At 45.0% G+C, this 21896-nt stretch overlaps 1 protein-coding gene across 10 annotated transcripts in view; it reads left to right on the top strand.

The window, feature by feature from the left end:
• Positions 1-21896, top strand: part of LOC126336721 (Ig-like and fibronectin type-III domain-containing protein 1) — a 2308230-nt gene that overhangs the window by 1319433 nt on the left and 966901 nt on the right. For 6 of the 10 annotated variants that reach the window (XM_050000691.1, XM_050000701.1, XM_050000697.1 and 3 more), the window contains exon 1: positions 3199-3449. The exons of 3 other annotated variants lie outside the window; for them this stretch is intronic. The gene's annotated coding sequence lies outside the window, so the exon portion shown is untranslated. Of the gene's footprint in view, positions 1-2987; positions 3450-21896 lie in introns of those variants that run through there. One more of the 10 variants, XM_050000692.1, reaches the window with a different exon arrangement.

Below are 21896 nucleotides of genomic sequence, written 5' to 3' on the forward strand. Positions count from 1 at the left end.
ACTTTAGAAAGTATGCAGTACATTTAATTTGAAGAATACAACGCTAAATATGGAACAATAATTACTCTTCGATAAAGCTACATATTCTTTAACTTTTGAACTTGATTATACTTGTGAAAACGTTGTTATTGTTTGATATGTTCCAGCGTAATGAATACAATGCTTACAGAATCCTATACATGTTTAGTCCAAATTTCCTTACGAATATCGGTCACAAACCTGTTCCACTGTAACTGCAGTGGATCATGAGTCACGCAGAGCTAAAACGCGTACACACATACGTCAGCTGTTCGTGGTCTTGTGGACAGTGGTTTGACCCTTGTCCTTGGAGTCCTAGGTTCGATTCCCAGTGCGGTCCAGTTTTTTTCGCTTGCGCCTAAGTAAGCGTGTTGTCCTCCTCATACTTTTACCGTCTTTGATCCACAAGTCACCGAACGTGGTCTCCCAACCAATAAAACCCTCCACACATTTCATTTCATTTTACTGATATCCGAGTGCAGCTGCAGGTAACAGCTAGTATACAAGGTGTAAATATTAAGTTGACACACCTGAATAACTAAAAAAATAAGCTTCACACAAAAACATGTGTAAAATCCAGAGTTGATTATTTTCGAGGGGGGACATCTGCTGGTGCTAAAATTAGCCCCCCCACCCCAGCCCTGCAGATTCAGATTGGGTCAACATTTGTAAAACTCTGATTCCTCTTTTTCAAATCCCACCCTACAGGGAGAGAGAGAGAGTTTGAGTTCTAGTGAATCAAAATTTACGAAGTAAATAAGTATCGTTTATTTATCCGTAACCATTTTCCAAGCAAAAATGAGAACATGGATTTTCTTGAATTACAGCCCCAACAACCAAGAATCAAAACAAATGTTTAAGACAAAATGTTCGTAGCTTTTTATGTAGAATCTGATTCTGCAACAAAAATGGGGGTTCCCATTTGAAATTTTAAAGTGGCCTCCCGCCCCACCCCCTAAGGGACTGGGGTGGCGGGATCATTTTAGCACCAGCAGATGTCCCCCTCGAAAATAATCCAATCTGGATTCTACACTTTTTTTCGTGAGAAGCTTATTTTTCGGGTGGAAATGGAAAAGCCGTGTGGCTAGGGCCTCCCGTCGGGTACAACGCTCGCCTGGTACAGGTCTTTCGAGTTGACGCCTCTTCGGTGACTTGCGAGTCGATGGGGATGAAATGATGATGATAAGGACAGCACAACACCCAGTCCCTGAGCGGATAAAGTTTCTGACCCAGCCGGGAATCGAACCCGGGCCGTTAGGTATGACATTCCGTCGCGCTGACCACTCAGCTACCAGGGGCGGACATTTTTCGAGTTATTCTGGTTTGTCAAAATTTACGCCCTGTATAGTAAAAAGACAGGCATAGTACGCCTAATCTGAACGATCTCGTCTTCGACGTGATGTCAAATCTTAATCTTCTCTCTTCTTGTTTTATAGTCGATATTGAGTATGTGAAGATACTTTCACTATTGGAGCTATGGTTTTATTCGAACTGTTCCTTTCGTTTTCATTGCCAACACCACTAAGAGAAACCTGCGGTGCATTATAGTCAACATTGCTCCGTTGTTCACTTCACATTACACTCATTCATTTGTTAACGGCCACAGGCAGCTCGCGCTTTGGCTTCTTCCATTCTACTAAAGTAACACGCTAGTCACAAAGTTCTCGGGCACTTATCAGTGCACCTGATCTTCTCTCTAGATCACAGCTACCCAACCTGTGGTCCGCAGATCCCTTAGGGGTCCGCCGGCTCTTTCTAGAGGGTCCGCGTCCACCTTTCACCAAATTGTCCATATTAATGAGTAAAATTATTGAATAAAAATGTGAAAATAAAATTGATAACTATTTTTTTTTTTCGTGTGAAAAACATGTGTACTTTTACTTCAGGTTGTATCCCCAAGCAGCCTTTGCGGCTCCGAAGTGAGAACGTATACACAGTTTAGTGCCGGAGAATGCGGCTTCTCTGATCTACCGTTTCGCAACGATACAGGGGTCGTTTGTGCCCCGGCTCACGGCGCTAAATGCGCTGAAACCTTTTACGCATGCGCAGAGCGAGCTTTGTAGACCAATCACAGCGCTCGCTGGCACGTATACGGCCCCAGGCATAATTAAATTTGCTTTGCCAGTGCACTACCTATTTCATAAGTCGATTTTTGATCAGTTTACTACTTCTAACATGGATCGGTGGCTGAAGTCAGGATCATTGAAGAAGGGTGCAGTTTCTCCATCGCCTTCACAACAAGGGAAGTTTCCAGTTGAAATGAATGAGGAGGGATTACGACCAAAGGAAGACTTTACATACATTTGAACATTTTTCTTCGGATTTCACGAAAAACCACACACACACACACACACACACACACACACACACACATATGCATGCTCCTTACACAACAGTAGCCAAATAGTGGGAGTGAACAGTCCATGAGCGGCAGCTTGTCAACAGCTGGACGTGACGTCGATTGCTCTTGGAGGAAGACAGCTCCATCGTGTGAAATTTCAATTACCAAGTAATTTTAATCAGGCTATAGTGCTTTGAACAAAGTGAGTAAATCCACTAGTAAGTGTCTGAATACAGTGGGAATTCAAACTGGATCGTTAATTTCAAGTTGTTTTTATTCATCTCTAAACCAAAGACTATTGATACTTCGAGGAGGGGGAGGGGGGCGGGAGATCATTGGGAACATGGCACTTGCCTTAAGAAGCTTCCAGTTCCCATGGGTTTCGCTCTGAAATTTAAAGTTTCTGTGCTCTTGACTGAGGGGTCCGCCATGGATTTTCGACTGAAGAAGGGGTCCGCCAGCCGAAAAGGTTGGGAAGCCCTGCTCTAGATTACCAAATGCGCTGAGCGTACCTGATGTCGTCCTTTCGCTTCCTAGTCAATGAAGCGTGACAGTGACCTGCGCCGCGCGTGACCGGACAAGTGTAAACAGATCGGTCCGGCCCCAGACGAGAAATCAGGAAGAGTCGGCAGGTAAGGGAGTGCATCGCTGGCGCGCGAGCCAGCGCGGCTGCGACGCGCTCAGACTGCGGAATGGGGTCAGTGTCGGGGCGCGAGCAGCTCCGCGCGCACATCCAGCCGCGGCGGCGGTGGCAAGTGGTGGGGAGCGGCGGGGAGGAGGGGGGGGGAGGGGAGGGTGAGCCCTCTCGCTTTCGCCAGCTGACTGCCAGCCAGCGTCAGTCTGTTTGCGTGCCTCAGGCGGTGCGCGTCGCTAGGAGGTGCGTCCGACCGTCGTTACCGCGGTGTCGGCTCCAGACAGGGCAAGCGCAACTGAGCGGAGGGCTACTACGGATTCGCGTGCGTCGCCTCAGCCTGCCGGCGGACGTGGACTCACCTGTCACCCTTCTCCGCCCGGGACGCAGCTGACACGTCGGTTGTCGCCGTGACGTTTGTTGTGTTTTACTTCCCAGAGCTAAAACCTGTAACATTCGGTGAGTCTATTCTTACAGGAACTTCCGGAAGCTCTCTTGTTATTTCCTGCCATTCTGTACAACAGCAGAGCCATCGCAAGTACACCACTTCGTTGTTACAATTTTCTACAATGTTATGATTAACCTACCATGAACTAAACATTGTGCAGTCTCGGATTACAATGCGTTGTGTTTCGACATTCCTTTACGTTTAGAAAGTACGTCTTCCGTGCAGCATGGTACATGGAGCTGCCTTAGAAACATGAAATGTCGTCCACTTGGTAACAAAAAGAGGGAAACAGAACGAAACCGGCTGTCAATACTAATCAGTGCATTATGTGACTGTAATTTCTCGCGACGCGTCTTGTGTGTTTAAAACCACATACGCAGGCAAACCAAACGTTTTCTACACGTTTCGGTTGCGTGTGTCCCGAAAGTAATTGTTGCGGTATTTAGGTGTTGAAAACTGAAACCGTAATAAACCTACGCTATTAATCCGTTGTTATTGCTTTTTATCTACCTTTATTGTCAATCACGCAGGTAGTGAGACTTTACTTTTTATTTACATATTTTTCATGTTCATTAAATCTGTTTGTAAAATAATAAAAAGATTAAATAATAAATCTGCAGATGGCTGATATAAATAAATTTATGTCACAGCGACCACAGGGTACACACAAAATGTCGAGAAAAACAGTTATTAAACGATTTTTAGTAATTAATGTGTAGCTGAGTACCATACGGACTTTGAACACACAAAACTATTTGAAAAAATGGTTAAGTAAACAAACGCTGATAATATAACAACATCTATTTAAGTGAAACTTCCGGGCAGATTTAAATTGTGTTCCGGAACGAGATTCTAACTCTGGACCTTTGCCTATCGCGGGAAAGTGCTCTACCAACTGAACTAGCCAAGCACAGCTCACGACCCGTCCTCACTGCTTTACTTCCGCCAATACCTCGGCTCCTACCTTCCAAACTGCACAGAAGCTCTCCTGGAAGGGTCCCGAGTTCGAGTCTCGGTCCGGCACACAGTTTTAATCTGCCAGGAAGTTTCATATCAGCGCACGCCGCGCTGCAGAGCTAAAATTTCATTCTGGGATCAATTTAAGTGTTTTACGTTTGTTTTGGAACGAAATTTTTACAGTGAGATAACTAGGCTGACTGACCTCCGATTACCACTAAAGAAATTTTACAATCTTAACAAACCAGAGAGAGTTAGAATAATCAGTCATTCGTGTCCCAGTCGGCCCAAAGCCCGCGTAAATTTATGTGTGTTAATTTAATGATCCGTATTTTTCAGATTTAGTGAAAGTTCAGTTGAGGATATATTTTATCTCACGAGGTTTACACTCTACATTTGGAACCAATAGATATCAGTATTACAATACTTTTTTTTACGTTATGGCTTAATAATATTGTTACAGTAGGTCATATTGTTAATCAAGAGGTAGAGAGCGCCACTGTGTCTTTAAAGAGAATATTATACCAGAAGTTACTATAATTCCTCAGTTGCTACTAACCTAATAACATGTATCAGCAGTGTTATGTAAACTTGCAACAAATAAAAGATCTGTGAAACGTTTCCGGTGTCAATTCTGTACATTTAGCGCTAAATATTAAATCAATCTAGCGACGCAAATGTTGGGGCTGTAAACGCTACAGTTAACGTTTATGTAAAAACTACATCGCTGTAGTCCAAGCTGACGTCGATAGTTCAGTGCTTTGTAAAAAAACTCTTGGCGTTGTACTTACAACATACGCCTCCAACGTACAACAACTGTTCGTAAATATGGTGAATCGTTATTTAGGAGAAAAGAATTTAATGTCCCATCGCAGCGGGGTAAACAGAAGTGGAGCTTAACTTAGACGGACTAGGGAAGAAATCGGGCGTTGCTTCAGAGAAGCAACCATGCTTTTTATGTGGTTTAAGGAACTATGTAAAACCTGAATCGTAATGTGCCGATAGGGATTTGAATTCTACCAGTCCACTAACTGAATCTTCTCTCCCGGTGCTTCCATAGCGATGCACCTACAAGCAGACTGTCTTGCTGCCTTACTATAAGAGTCACCGCATGACCTGACTATGTGAATCTGCGAAGATACTGTTTGGTGGAATTAATGCTAGATATATTCGCGATAATCTGAAAGCAAATAAGTGAATGAAAATACGAACACAGGTTTTCGTGGGCGTAAAATGGAAAAAGTTATTTCGCCAAGAGTACTTTTTTTCCAGGTACACGGCCTGAGAAAAAGGGAACCGTCCAGAAGACATACTCGGAAGACCGTGTAACGTCGTACTCTTGCATACCACTAATGAGTGTTTATCTGATTACACCTGAAATTTGTTGTGACAAGTAGATCGCCTGTGTTAAGTGTTGTTAACAAGCCTGGTTGCATATATAAGGCACGTGGACAGCGTCAGACGTTGATTAATTACTGTCAAGTACACGGCGATGCTGGGCACTAGAGTGACGAAGTGGGATCAGCAAGTCAGCAAGTGACAGACTTCTAAGGGAGCCTCATTGTGGTTCCCCATATGGACGACACGTCGGTTCGTGCAACATCTAGGTTTTTGGGATATTCGGATGTGACAGTGTTCTAACATCGGTCTGCGCGGGAACGTGACGGCAGACCCATTAGTCGTCAAGATTCCGGTACACGAAGTATGACCACCGCAAGGGAGGATCGCCGTGTTTTGCATCAAACACATCTCAAGCCTTTCACATTTGTACCTGCCATCTCAGAACAAGTAATGGGCTCGCTGCAATATTCTGTGTTACCCCGTATCACTGATAGGAGAAAAGCAGTAACAGGATTCAGGAATTACCGTTCCGAGCATAAGCTGTAGTTAACACAACAAAAACAGCTGCCTTTGGAGTGGTGCCTTAGCTTGGAAGCATATACTGCTGATTAATGGCGTTGTACTGCGTCCAGCGATGAATCGCAGTTCTGCACTACCCTCAGATGACCATCTCTGGCGAATATAGCCTGAGGAGAGGTCTTATTCTTCAAACGTATTGGAGAGGCACAGCAGTATTATTCCTGGTGTAGCGATATAGAGAACCATCGAGTATGACTTCAGGTTATTGCTGGATGTGGTTGAGGGAACTCTGACGGCAGAACGATACGCCACGCACGTCCTGAGTTCTCGTATGGCAGTATCGCGGTGCCATTTTTCAACAGGACAATGCTCGTCTACAAGTGACACGTATCTCCGTGAACTGTCTCCGGAATATTGAGGTTCTCCGAAGTTCAGCAAGCTCCCCAGATCTGCCCCTAATAGGATATCTGGACGACCAGCTTGAACTTCAACACTGTCTTAGTGTCATTAACAAGGATATCAAGGACCAATTACAATAGTTGTGGAACAGCTTGCCTCAGGACATCTTCTTCTTTGATATCCTTCCCAACCGAATCACTGTATCCATCAAGGCCAGCAGGGGTCCAACACCATACTGGTAAGTGCGCTCGGTCTGGCAAGTCCTTTGCAGATTTGACTCGATTTTGTAATCACTGCCATAACATCACAAACACTCTCAACTCGTAAAGTTTCATTTCGTTTCCTCCTCCCTTCCTGGGCGCTTCACTTTTTTCCCAAGCAGTTTATATGCATTACTGCAAACATTCATTCGGCAGCTTTCAGTGGCAAACAATATCTTGGCATCAGACAACTGATGGTTTCTATGGATCACTGTGTTTCTTGGAAGGTGCCACAAATCATGGTAGTACGACAAAACTCTTCAAGGGGACGCGATTTTTTTTTTTAATTTCTATGTTTCATTAAAGTGTGTGTGTGTGGGGGGGGGGGGGGGGTGGAATCTTATGCAAGTTTCTCCAATAACATATTGTGTTAAATTTCTCCACTGACGTTATAAACCTCTCTGAAGTACAGGAAAGTCTCCGACCATGCGACACTGAAGATTTTACTATAAAACTGTCTTGATCGCTTCATAATGGAGTAGTTAGATAGCCCGTTGTAGCTCCTAATGAAACTATGTTCTGAATATTGTATGTGACTTGTGGCTCTTTATCTGATTTACAAGTAATATTGGTCTTCCGTTTGTAGTGTGCTGACATCTACCAGCCTTCTAGACTACGTACAGAAGGATGTTGAAAATCACCACAGTGTGAGGATCCCTTCCTGTTCGCGTATCCAGCATCAAAAAGACAATCGAAAAAATATGCCGTAGACGCACTAACACACAGTGAAAACCTACAGAGAAAGCGAGATAAAGATCCCAAAGGCTGAAAAACAAGGGAAATTTCCATTTACGATGCCTGAACTGCGCCAGCGGCTAAGCGATATAACAATATCGTGCTCAGATTATTGAAAGTCAGGGCTAACACCTTGGAAGTCACACACACAAAGGAAAGCCTTGTGACAAGTGCAGGTTGCGGCAAGAGTCCTTGAGCGGAGGACTTGCGAGCGCTCGAGGATGTCGTAATTCCCGCAAGGCGAACATTTGCCCTGAGTACGTTTTTGGCGCTGAGTACGAAACAAAACTTCTTCGGCGGAGAATCAGGCGCTGATTCATGCTTTAGGCAATCACCTTCAGGTTCTTGCTGAGCCGCTCCAGGTGGACTACCACACTGTGCAGTAATGATACACCCCATGATACCCTCTCTACTTCAAGCAGCAATACAGCAAGCTGCCTCCGAAAACAAATTTTCGGCACCGCGTTCTTGAATGACAGGTACGTCAGCAATTTGTGAAGGAGTAACGCTTAGTTGTACTGAGACTTCCTGGCTGTGAAGTCAGTGGTCGATGCATAAAGAGGTATCCAGTAATGTTTAGTCTCCACCTACGGATCACATCTTCAGAGATTAAACAATGACAGCTGTTGCCTCACTCATCGAAGTAAGAAACAGTATCTGGATCACCGTTATTCTAGAATTGTTTCTGTAATTCACGCTTTAGCTCTTTAACTCAACCCTTCTCGCCACTAGCCCTGTTTTTTATTCCGTCTCCCACTCGCTTTCCTTTCATGCTTCTAATCGTTCGTTTATTTCCTGCTGCATGCTGTTGTGTGTGTCTGTAGGGAGGGATGGGCGAGGGGGAGAGTGTTTTCTCTCTGGATACACGACTAAGGATACAATAGGTAGTCGAAACATGCCTCATACACGTAAGGCAGGGCTGAAACGTCCCTTCACATGAACGATAGCCATGTGGAACACATGCTGTAACGTGTTTACCTTCAAGTGCATATCTTCATTTTGGAATGGGTTTGCGCACTATGGGACTTAACATCTGTGATCATCAGTCCCCTAGAACTTAGAACTACTTAAACCTAACTAACCTAAGGACATCACACATATCCATGCCCGAGGCAGGATTCGAATATGCGACCGTAACGGTCACGCGGTTCCAGACTGAAGCGCCTAGAACCGCACGGCCACACCGGCCGGCTATCTTCATTTTGGATCCTTGGAGATTCTGTTGTAAGGTATTCATGCACTACGTCATTGGTTTCCGGATATTTATTAGGGTCATTAGCTTGTTTCATTGTCCGCTTCTCTCCCCTTTCGTTTGTACCTACAACAGCCAGAGATGCTGTGTAAGTACCCCATTTTTATAGCAACAGTGCTGGTGATCAGCGAAGCGTTGCTGAGGGTATCGTCCCAGCTTTTGCCTGAAATTGTTTAGGAAAATCATGAAAGCGTACATCAGAATTGGTTCAAATGGCTCTGAGCACTATGATACTTAACATCTCAGGTCATCAGTCACCTAGAACTTAGAACTAATTAAACCTAACTAACCTAAGGACATCACATACATCCATGCCCGAGGCAAGATTCGAACCTGTGACCGTAGCCGTAGCTCGGTTCCAGACTGCAGCGCCTAGAACCGCACGGCCACTCCGGCCGGCGTACATCAGAATTGTCGCGCAGAGCAAAATCCATCTTTCTGAATATGAAATTAGTGTCTTTAAAGCTGCTCTTCCTTGCTCAGTTGATCTATATTATGGTATGTTCTTTTTATTATATTCCGTTTTCATCAAATATATTATGAAACACAGTTTATGCACATCACCATTGCACACACTGGGGACAAATCCAGGACACAAATTGCAACCATCTATGTCTTCCTGCGGTCCATTAAAACATCTAAGTCAGGATTCCCCCTGGTGAATGAAACGTTGAGCTCAGGAGAATGAAACAACATTACTACAAAGCACTAAGGATCTTCCTACATTTCTTTGTAAATTATTACAATCTGATTATGTGCTGTAATGCGACAGGGTCTTTAAGTTATCTCCTCTTTCGTTCTTAATAGAGCGCGCCTATATTACCATGGTGTTTCGAAGCGTGCAGCGGCGAGAGGGTTTGTTGGCGTGGGGCGTAGCGGACGGATACTTCTACTCTACGCCTTGGGAGGAGCCAAGGCTGTTGTGATATGGCAGTGCGATGGTGACTCCTCACCTGGATCGTAAACATCCTGTAGATCCGGCTTCATTTTTTCGCTTGTGCCGAGACTTCCTTTGTTTAATCATGTGCTCTGATAAATTTCCTTGCGAAATTGTTACTCTTGCGCCAGCCGGTGTGGCCGAGCGGTTCTAGGCGTTTCAGTCTGGAACCGCGCAACCGCTACGGTCGCAGGTTTGAATCCTTCCTCGTACATGAGTGTGTGTGATGTCCTTAGGTTAGTTAGGTTTAAGTAGTTCTAAGTTCTAGGGGACTGATGACCTCCGATGTTGAGTCCCAAAGTGCTCAGTGCCATTTGAACCATTTGTTATTCTTGTGGGGAAACCTACTAGGAATATCGCACTCTCGTTGTCTGCCACCGTGAGGTTATCTTCCTACAGAAATATAAGGTAAGATAGTCTGGGAAGGAGTTGAATGCAGTCAACTGATCTGTGATAAAATATTTCCTGATATCTGTGTGGCAATTAAAGTGTGCTGAGTGCGGGCATGTTGAGTGACAGAGTGTCACAGTGGTTAAATAGTGACCTAATTGTGTAAGACAATGGTCGGAGCAGTTGATACATTTAAATTGTTATTTTGATTCATTTCCGTGATCATGGCGATAGTTGCTAAAGTCCAAGAAATTAAATTTTGTGCATTTGGGGAAACCTGAACGTGTTACTATTAAACTGTGTGTGGTCATTTGTTCTGAGCCGGCCGAGGTGGCCGATCGGTTCTAGGCACTGGAACCGTGATAACGCTACAGTTGCAGGTTCGAATCCTGCCTCGGGCATGGATGTATGTGATGTCCTTGGGTTGGTTAGGTTTAAGTACTTCTGAGTTCTAGGGGACTGATGACCTTAGAAGTTAAGTCCCATATTGCTCAGAGCCATTTGAACCATTTGTTCTGAGCCCGTGTTTATATTTCCTTCATGTGTTTCAGGCAGCTTAATAATGATGCTTGTAACTCCTGAAGCTCGTACTGGCGGCTGACGAGTGTTATGTGTGTCCTATCTTAGTGGTCCCTTGTTACCGCTACGTCTGTTACCTGATGCCAGCGATGCCTAAGTCTGTTGTTACTATTAAACTGTGCAGCATTACTGTTGTGTAAAATTTAATTCTTTTAGTGGTTCAGAAAGTAAGTCATTTAACAGATTGCAGTGTAAGATTCTTAACTGGTTTTTAACTTTATTAGTGCCTTGAATTTTCACTTTGGCCACTAACAGATTTTGTCAGCGTAAAAACTCTTTGGCTTGTATCCGCAGTAATTTACTGGAATTTAAACTTATATAAGAGTTTCAAGATTGAATGAGGTGTTGCGATTGAGTTTTCTTCTGTAGTGCTGTGGACGTGATCAGTTTAAGTTGTCCCTACGATGCTGTTAATCCTCTGGGGAGTTTTATCTGTAATAAATGTGTTTTACAGTATTATGTGTTTATTAGCTTATCCAGCCCCTCACCACTCCACCACCTAACTCCTGGCTACGTTGCATTAAGCTTTCCTTATTTTTCTTCTATCTTCTGACAGTGAAGTTGCCCGCGGCGATTTTCTCTCCTGCATCAAAGTCTTTATTTTAGAGATGCATGTATACACAAGTCTTCACGTATTTGTTGGATATATTCTAATTTCCGCCGTCCCCCTACAGTTTGTTGCCTTCTACGGCACCCTCTAGAACCATGCAAGATTTACCCTGATTTCCTAATACATCCTACGATGTTGTCCTTATTCCTACTCAGTTTTTTCAACGCGTTCTTCTCCTCGCAGGGTCTGTGTATAACCTCATTTCTTATTGTATCAGTGCATTTTATTTACAGCCGTCCTCTGTGACACATATCCCGAACAACTTGATTTTCGATGCTAGCATTCCCACAGTCCTTGAGTCACTTCCACACAATTCTGTGTTCCAGACGTATATTGCTTCCTTAAATTAATGCCAGTTTTCGATGTGGAGCTTCTTCCGCGAGGACTGCGATTTTGCCTGTTCTTGTTTGCTTCTTATGCGTTCATTATTTCCTCGGTCATGAATTAATTTGTTTCCAAGGTATCAAAATTCTTCATTTCGACTTCTTCGTGAATTGTGATATTAAGATTTATCATTTACGTCATTTCTACTCCTCCTCATTATTTCTCCCTACTTTTTGTCTAATTTCAGTAAATATCCTGTGCTCATTGGACGTTTAATCCTACTCAAAAGCTCCTCTGATTCTTCCTCACTCTCACAGAGGATAGCAATCAGTTAATTTTATCACTTTTAGTGTTTCACTCTGAATTTTTTTAGTTGGTAAATATTTCAGAAAAAATATTAAACTAAATGTAGATAATTTGTGTTAAGTACGCGGAACAGGCAACCAATGAAGTCTAGCATTGCCTGAAAACAAAAACCTAGAGTCTCTCTCTAACGAAATTTTCTTTTGCTTGTTGTGACAGCTGCGAGAGCGATTTACACTGTGAATGCCAGTAGCACACCTTGTACAGTACATTGTGTGCATGTAAGTTTAATATTGTGTGTCACAGGCACAAATTTAGTAAAATTAAATTCTATTAACCATATTGGCTGCATTATGATCGCATTTATTTTGACTCTGTCACTGAAATGAGCTGATAGTATGAAAATGATTGTGGTAATCATACAGCCGATTCTTTTGAAATCTTTAGTTTTATTAGATGACAATGCGAACTGTGGGCCTGTCCCGAGTGTCAGCACCGTTGTATTTACTTCCGCCAGGTCAGTAAGAGAGAGAGAGAGAGAGAGAGAGAGAGAGAGAGAGAGGGTGGGGGCTGGTAGGCTTCGGTATTCATACTGGAGAAAAGCTGTCGTGGTCTACGTGAGGAAATGTTCACTGAAGTGACTGCCAAGTTGCTGCTCGAAGACAAGAGGAGCTTTCTACCTTTTTTACATGAAGAATTCGACCTTCTGTTGGCAAGATGAGTGCGAGTATTTTTTACGGCGATCTTTTTCAGCAGTGAATAACGAAATTATTCTCAGTAGTTCAGAGGCGAGTAGTGATTACACTTTGTTGACAAGCGTGATATGTATGTTCACTGTAATGGCCAACAAATACACGTGTGGTCCAGTGTTCATCAAACAATTATTCATGCGGTAAGGGCAGCCGAATCCATCGGCGGCTACTTTATTTTACCTATGGAAAGACTTTCAATGTTTAGTAGATTCAAAACAAGTTATTCCGAACTGGTTGATTTATCTGCTGTAGAGAAGTCTAACAACGTTTTCTTGCTAAATTTTGTTTATTGAGTAAACAGGAGAAGACTCACAATCTTCATTTAAAGCAATAATCCCAAATGTTGAGGTTTTCGAGTTTTTCTCACAAAACTCTGACTTTTTTCGGTAATTCTGGGCTGAATTTCAAGCTGTATAGATGCAGTGAACGGTTATCCCTTTATCGTAAGCCCGTATACATAATACCTCTTCGCCAAAATCTGTGGACATCACCGATTTATCGTGCTAAACGTGAACCTATATCTTAGTTAAAAAGCGACTGGGAATTTGGACAGCTATCGTTTGTTCTCCATTTTCGTCAACAATACGTATTTATCGTTATGTTCAACGTGATACGGTTGGTCTCGTGTCTAATCTGCTCTCTTTCAAAGACGAAAAAAAAAAAAATGGTTCAAATGCACTATGGGACTTAACATCTGAGGTCATCAGTCGCCTAGAACTTCGAACTAATTAAACTTAACTAACCTAAGGACATCACACACATCCATGCCCGAGGCAGGATTCGAACCTGCGACCGTAGCAGTCGCGCAGTTCCGGACTGAAACGCCTAGAACCGCTCGGCCACCGCGGCCGGCAAAGAAGAAAAGAATTTACTCTCGAAGACAGAATAAATTATGTGATTGTGTTCTGTGATAATCAATCTCGTAAACTAAGATACGACCAGGAGAGCAGTATGCTGACCACATGCCCCTCCGTATCTGCACCCAGAAACGCCTGTGGGTTGAGAATGGCACGGCCGCCAGTCGATACCATTGGGCCTTCATGGCCTGTTCGGGCGGAGGTTGGTTTTATTTTTGTGACAATACTGCGACTCTTCTACAATTTGACATATTCTCATAACGTTCTACTGGGGAAACAGCTACCTCATAACGTAACTGTTCACATGAAATTAACAGCTAAGTGCTTTACATCAGATTACAGTGAACCATTTACATTTTAGAGCTTCAGACATGTGAACACGGAAGAAATTTCTTCACGTTGTTATTTTCTCGAGTTACTTTTAATTTAGCCAGCCCCGTTGGCGGTGCCGTCTAACGCACGGCTTTCCGGGCGCGAAGGAGCGCCTGCTCCGCGGTACGAACCCGCCCGGCGGATTTGTGCCGAGGTCCGATGAACCGGCCAGTCTGTGGATGGTTTTTAGGCACTTTTCCATCGGCCTCGGCGAATGCGGACTGGTTCCCCTAATTCAGCCCCAGTTACACTATGTCGGCGATTGCTGCGCAAACAAGTTCACCACGTAGTTGTACACCACCATTACTCTACCACGCAAACATAGGGGCTACACTCGTCTGGTGTGAGACGTTCCCTGGGAAGTCTAACGGGGCCGAACCGCACAATAGCCCTGGGTTCGGTGTGGGGCGGCGGAGGGGTGAGGTGGACTGCTGTAGTCGTCGTAGGGATGTGGACCACTGCGGGAACGGAGCCTCTCCGTCGTTTCTATGTCCCCGATTAACATACAATACGTACAATACAGCGGGCGGGTGTGACCGAGGGGTTCTAGGCGCTACAGTCTAGGAACCGCACGACCGCTACGGTGGCAGGATCGAATCCTGTCTCGGGCATGGATGTGTGTGATGTCCTTAGGTTAGTTAGGTTTAAGTAGTTCTAAGTTCTAGGGGACTGATGACCTCAGGAGTTAACTAATCTAAGGACATCACACAAATCCATACCCGAGGCAGGATTCGAACCTGCGACCGTAGCAGTCGCGTGGTTCCAGATTTCAGCACCTGGAACCGCTCGGCCACTACGGCCGGCCCACCTTTGGAAGGAACGCACACCAAGTTTTAACCCCTTTTGGATTTCTTTGTCTTTGACATTCGTGTTAATCAAGGAAGTCGAGTGATTGTCAAAAAATGGTCGAAAAAGAATTTCGTGTGGTGATTAAACAATACTTTATGAAAGGCAAAACGCCCCAGGAGAGTAAAGAGAAGCTTGATAAACATTATGGTGACTCTGCACCTTCGATTAGAACAGTTGACAAGTGTTTTCAAAATTTTCGGAGTGGACACATGGGTACACCCTCGAGAAAGACTGTTGAGTAGCATCTCGATAGAACGTGTGCACATTTAGGAGCCGTGGCGATGCTGAACGTTCTGGGCACCCTGTGGACGTTACGACTCCAGAAATCTTTGATAAAATCCATGATATGGTGGTGGATGACAGAAGAGGATGACAGGTGCGTGAGATTGAACAGGTACATAATATTTTGCATAAAAATTTGGACATGAGAAAGCTATCCGTAAGATGGGTTGCGCGATTGCTCACGCTTGACCGAAAACGGAATCGTGTGAAGTGATGCAAGGATGATTTGCAGCTGTTCAGGAAGAATCCGCAGAGCTTCAAGCGTCGTTTCGTCGCTGTGAATGAAACATGGTTACATTACTATACTCCTGAGACCAAACAATAATCTGAACAATGAGTTACCAAGGGAGAATCTGCCCCAGAAAAGGCGAAGACCATTCCTTGGGCCGGAATGGAAATGGCGACTGTCTTTTGAAATTCGCAGGGGATAATCCTCGTCGACTATCTGGAAAAGGGTAAAACTATCACAGGCGCATATTATTCTTCGTTAGTGGACCCTTTGAAAACCGAGCTGCAAGAAAAAAGCCGGCGGTTGGACCACAAAAACGTCCTTTTTCCATCACGACAATGCACCAGCACACACCTCAGCAGTTGTGGTCGCATAATTGTTGGAAATAGGATTCCAACTCGTTTCACATGCCGTCTATTTTTCAGACTTCGCTCCCCTGGACTACTGTTTGTTCCCCAATATGAAGAAATGGCTGGCGGGACAAATATTTTGTTCAGACAAGGAGGTGTTGCAGCAACTAATAGCTATTTTGCAGGCTTGGACAAGTCCTATTATTCGGAAGGGATCAGCAAATTAGAACAGTTTTGGACAAAGTGTATAAGTCTAAAAGGACACTATGTCGAAAAGTAAAATGGTTCACCCCAAACACGTAAGTAGTTTTTATTTTTGTACGGACTTTTCAAACACCCCTCGTATTTACGTTCATTACACTTTCCAGTAACTCGCTTGTGAAGCGAGGGAGTCGGCTGAACGAGACAGCTGCTGTCATGACATTGTGACAACGGAAGATGAGCTTGTCTTTCGCGTTGGCTGTGACTGCGCAACAGGTTAGCGCAGCGCGAAGCGCCTGCCAACAGTGTTGGCCTGGGAGTTCGCTTTTGGCAAAGCGCGGAAAGTAAAAGGCGTGTCTGCGAGATCGGCTTGCGTCACCGGTGCGGTGCGGTTTCTCGCTTCTCGTCGCCCTGGTTGGCGACGCTTTCGACTGCGACCGCTCGCCCGGAACAGACTGGCAGGCCGGGCCTCCTCCGGTGGAGGACTACGCGTGGGAAGAGAGCTGCCGACTTTCCGACACCCGGCCTCCGTGATCACCTTGCGGCTCACCTTGGCTCGTTTTCTTGCTGGCCGCATGTTGATCACGCAGCACACACACCATCTGATACAGACGCGTCGTGGTCACGCGAAATCGTCGTCGGGAAAACAGTATGTGATGGGAAACCGTCATCCCCTCCTCAGCCCCCTCCCCCTCTCCACCGGTAATCACTTGGCGTGTGTAATTGCTACTTGCTATTGCGCAACGTCCGTAAATACACTGCCGAGAAAGAAAAAGGTACACCGTCGAGAAAGACTGTGTTGAGTAGCATCTGCATAGAATGTGTGCTCGTTGAGGAGCTGTATTGCATCTTCATATTTTCGCGGCGAAAAGACTGATCCATAAAATTTCGGGCGTGGAGTCGCATAAATTCAACTTCTTCTTTTAATATTTCGGCTGAATACCGTCCAGACATCTTCAGAGTGAGCCGAGTTGACTGACGCTCCAGCACTTGCTCCGTCGCTTTAATGAAACCAATTGTAGGTACAAGAAAATCAGAAGAAGACAAGGTAAGTTCTAAATCGATAACTTTTCTGCCATACGTGGGAAGCCTATCGTCAAAAATAAGATGGAGTTAATGTGAGTTTTCGCCCTGCACCAAAGACAGCAGCACTCCTGGGTTCCGTTAAAGATGACTTTGTGCTTCGGAAGCCTGGGGCTTACAAGACCCCCTGTGAATGCTGCCGTTCATACATCGAACTGACGACACGTCCTGTCCAGGAGAGATGCACAAAGCACCGCAGATACACCCGGCTCTTACAGCCTAATAAATCTGCAGTGGCAGAGCAGTGTATTGACACTGGGCACTCTATGATGTACGATAACGTCGAAATTTTAGCCTCGATTTCATCTTTCTGGGTCTCAGTAGTGAAGGAAGCCTTTGAAATTCGGTTGGCGACGAAACTAGTTGATAGAGATAGCGGCTTCAGCTTGGATATTTCATGGAATGCGGTAATTTCTGTAATAAAATCACAAAGACGTCGCGACGGTGCAGCTCGCAGTGATACATCGATATCTCCGTGTGGATCGACTGCGCAACCACAGATCTATTTTCATGCATATGCGATACCTCTTTGCCGCCGATTAACATCTCTGGCGCCTTGTGTATCTGTGGCCTCATGCCCGGTGGTGCGGCCCACGGGTTTTAAAGGACGGAGCAAGCGCTGGAGCGTCAGTCACCTTTGCGCACTTTGAAGATGGCTGGGGGGTATTCAGCCGAAATATTAGAAGGAAGTTGAATTTATCCTGCTGCACGCCCGAAATTTTGTGGATGAGCAGCTGTAGGTTTAAGAACCTTCAACATCACAGCGCGTCATCAATCGTTGGTTAATATACTCTGTAGGTTTAGTGATAGATTTGTCACGGACATTGGAGATCAGATGGCGCTCAGGAGGGCTGTCTTTGCGCCATCGGTTTCGAATCTGCAGGCAGTAACTGTGCTGAATTTAGAGGTGAAGAACGCAATGTTATTTCTAGCGTACAACCACACAGTACGCCTTAAGCCGATTGAACTGAGTAGCGTTGTGGGCTTCCGGAAAGCTCGATAAACCCATCGACGGACTGCTGCACATATTGGGCATAACGTATCGGTGATGTCTCGCTGCTTTGAGCATTGGTATGTGGACAATTACCACACTCATGTACCATGTTCTGGACGTCCTTGTAGTGCAATCGCAAGTCAAAACCAACGCATTATGCTAACAGTGGTGGCTGACAGAGCATCATCCTGCGATGAAATCTGGACACATGTTGTGGCATGAGGGACCACTGGGAACTGTCCGTTTGCAGCAGAATGGTTCAAATCGCTCTGACCACTATGGGACATAACATCTGAGGTCATCAGTCCACTAGAACTTAGAACTACTTAAACCTAACGAACCTAAGAACATCACACACATCTATGCCCGAAGCAGGATTCGAACCTGCGACCGTAGCGGTCGCGCGGTTCCAGACAGAAGCGACTAGAACCGCACGGGCACAGCGGCCGACCGTTTGCAGCAGCACTAAGACGAACAGTGTCTGTGCAGGTTACCAGTGACACCACGATACCACTATGCATGGTTGCTTCGGTGTCAAAATAGTCGATTAGAGTGGTGTGGTGTTCTGTTGTTGTCAGTGACGAGATTAGGTTCGGTGTGTATGAGAGCGATGGCGTACATTTACAAGGCGTAGGCGTGGAGAGCTACCTATTCAGAGTGCATTTGCCCACGAGATACAGATCTCAACCCAGGCTTCATGGTGTAGGGCCCACAGCTACAACTCGTGGTGACATTTGGTGTCTTGCAGGGTAAACCACCGAGTGCCCGTGTTACATCGACGTGTAGTTGATGTGTTTTATCAGTAGGACAGGTCACGCCCACATACTGCTGCTGCTACGTAAAGTGCTCTTCGCGGTGTAAAACAACAACTGTGGGCGTCAAGATCACCAGATCGCTCGCGAATTAAGCACGCATGGGACACGTTGAAGCGGTAACTTACTCATTGCGACTACTTTGGCTTTCCCGGCATAATAAGTCCTGAAAGTCTCCTTGGGCTTTCTGTCGGATCCTAAAATTAACTTCTTTCTGTATTTCTGACATCCCATTTTCGCTAACTTCAGCAGAAACGCTGCTGTTGGTTGAGCCCTGCTGGCTTTTCAGTCTTCTGAGCCTGGCAGAACGCCTAATTTCAAAAAAGGCGCAAGATGTTTGGAATAGTATATCACAAGATGCCATTCGGCACATTTGTGATCACTTGCGTTGTTGGTGTTTGGACATACTGTACTGTGACGTGTGTTTTATGTGGTCCGAATATGTTATCAATACTCGTACAGTGATTAACTACCGCCGGACGGAGTGGCCGAGCGGTTCTAGGTGCCACAGTCTGCAGCCGCGCGACCGCTACGGTCGCAGGTTCGAATGCTGCCTCGGGCATGGATATGTGTGATGTCCTTCGGTGAGTTAGGTTTACATAGTTCTACGTTCTAGGGCACTGATGACCTCAGAAGTTAAGTCCCATAGTTCTCCGAACCATTTAAACCATTTGCTTAACTACCTGTCACATCATTTGTCAGTAAACCACGTCCTTTCATGACGAGGCGTTCAGTAAGTCATGTAACACATTATTTTGCTGAAAGCATGATGATTTTATCAGAATGCAACACACCATATTATTCCCCACTATCTTGGCTAGAAAACCCCATTTTTAGACATAATTACCGTTCAATGTAAGTGCCTTATGCCACTTTACTGAGAAGACATGTATGCCCGCATGTTATCACTGTACTGGTGTCAGTCGGAGCCAACATCTTGCTGCATCAATAACCTCCACATCATCCTTCATTGGGCGTTACAGATGGCAGTCAGAAAGTTTGAGATTCGGGCTGAAGGGCGTATGAGGAAGGACAGTCCAACGAAGTTTGGTGAGTTCCTCTCGGGTGCGTGGACTTGTGTGAGGCTTTGCATTGTCGTAGAGAAGGAAAAGTTCGTTCACATTTATGTGGCGACGAAAACGCGTAAGTCGTTTCTTCAATTTCCTGAAGGTATCACAGTGCATTTAAGAGATGATCGTTGCACCATGATGGATGACATCAAGTAGAATAACCCGTTAAGAGTCCCAGAAGGCAGTCGCCATGACTATTGGCGTTGAACAATTTCTTTGGAAGAAAGGTTGTGTGGTGCCACTCCATGTATTGCCGTTTCACATCGAAGTGATGAACCCATGTTTCACCGCTTGTGACGATCTTCGACAAAAAAATTGTGACGCTCAGCCTCGTAACGTGCAAGCACTTCCGCAAAGATGGTACTTGGTTCTCTTTATAGTCTGTTAGGCGACGGGGAACGCAACGGGCACACACCTTTGATTACGCCAACTGATGGACGAGAATGTCTGTACTACCAACAGAGACATCTAGACAAGCCTCGATGTGTTTGATTGTGATCGGTGGACCATCTCAGAGGAGTGTGTCGGCGCCTTCTAACATTGCAGGAGTCACAGCTGTGTGCAGCCGGCCGGATCGCGGGAGATCGGACAGGTTTCCGCGACCTTGCGGTGATGACAGACGTCTTGCCCAACGAAACTCCGTGCTCCTGAAGGCTGCCAAGTTTCCGTAGACATTATGCAAGTGCCTTTGAATATCTGGAGTGCTCTGATTTTCTGCCAAAAGAAACGCATTGACATCTCTCTCCTTGAAATATACCTCCGTCACAGATGCCATTTCGAAGGTCAGGTATAGCCCCGCACCTGCCGGAACTTAATGAAACTTTTGGAACTTACGAGTGAATATTCCACAATGTTCCCCAGCAAATTCTGAATTTTTTTCAATCGAAACTGGGAGAGAAAAAAATTGTTGCATTACTTACTGGACACATTTCGTATATCCACCTGTTATTTGGCGTCCACTACCGTAAATAAAAATCCAGTAGCTTTAATGTTGTTCGGGAGACACTTGTTCGAGTTCCGTTGCCTATAGGGATATTGCCTTGGTAGGAGGGCAGTAACAGCATTCACTCAACCTCATAAGGACAGTTGACGCACGGTCAAGACGCTAACGTCTGACAGAGCGGTGTAGTAACAGACCCACGCTACGTCATCGTGCATCCGAACGTCGATATTGGTAGAGGATGAAACGGTAGCTGCTCCACATCATATAGTATGTTACCCTAATCGAGGAGGTAGATTTTGAAGATATTGAAGAGCTAATCAGCCTTTTCTTTCTTTTTCGCGTTTAAGAAATGGTTCACGCAGGAGAATCGTACAAATGTACCGTCGTTTGACCATCGTACAGAGTCTCGTATGGACGACAAAGTAGTAAGCATTCCTGGTGTAGACAAACAACTGATAGAATTGAAAAGAAATAAGTTGCGAAATCCGGATGGAATCCCATTCGGTTTTATAAAGATTACTCCACCGTCTTCTCCCCTTACTTTTCCTGCATTTATTGCGAATCTTCCGTCCTGGGTAAAAGTCCCTAGAGACTGGATAAAAGCGCAGGTGACTCCTGTATATACTAAGGGTAAAAAAACGGACATTCACAATTATAAACCAATACCTGTAATATTGGTTTACTGCAGAATTCTTAAGATATTCTGAGTTCGAATACAATAAATTTCGTAGAGACCGAAAAGCGTATGTCCACAAATCAGAACTGTTTTAGAAACGACATAACAAACTGCGAACTATGAATGAAGGGAAAATGCAGATTCCATATTTCTAAATTTCCGAAAAGCTTTTGACATCCGTCCCAGTGCAGACTGTTAACGAAAGTACGAGCATGTGGAATAGGTTCCCAGATATGTGAGCGGTTCGAAGACTTCTTAAGTAATAGAGCACGTTGTCCGCGAGGGTGAGTGTTCAGCAGAGAAAGGGTATCGTCTGGCGTGCACCAATTAAGTGTGATAGGACTGCTACTATTTTCTATATACATAGATGATCTGGCGGACA

Source organism: Schistocerca gregaria, chromosome 2 (assembly GCF_023897955.1).
Source record: "Schistocerca gregaria isolate iqSchGreg1 chromosome 2, iqSchGreg1.2, whole genome shotgun sequence".
Taxonomy (NCBI): Eukaryota; Metazoa; Arthropoda; class Insecta; order Orthoptera; family Acrididae; genus Schistocerca; species Schistocerca gregaria.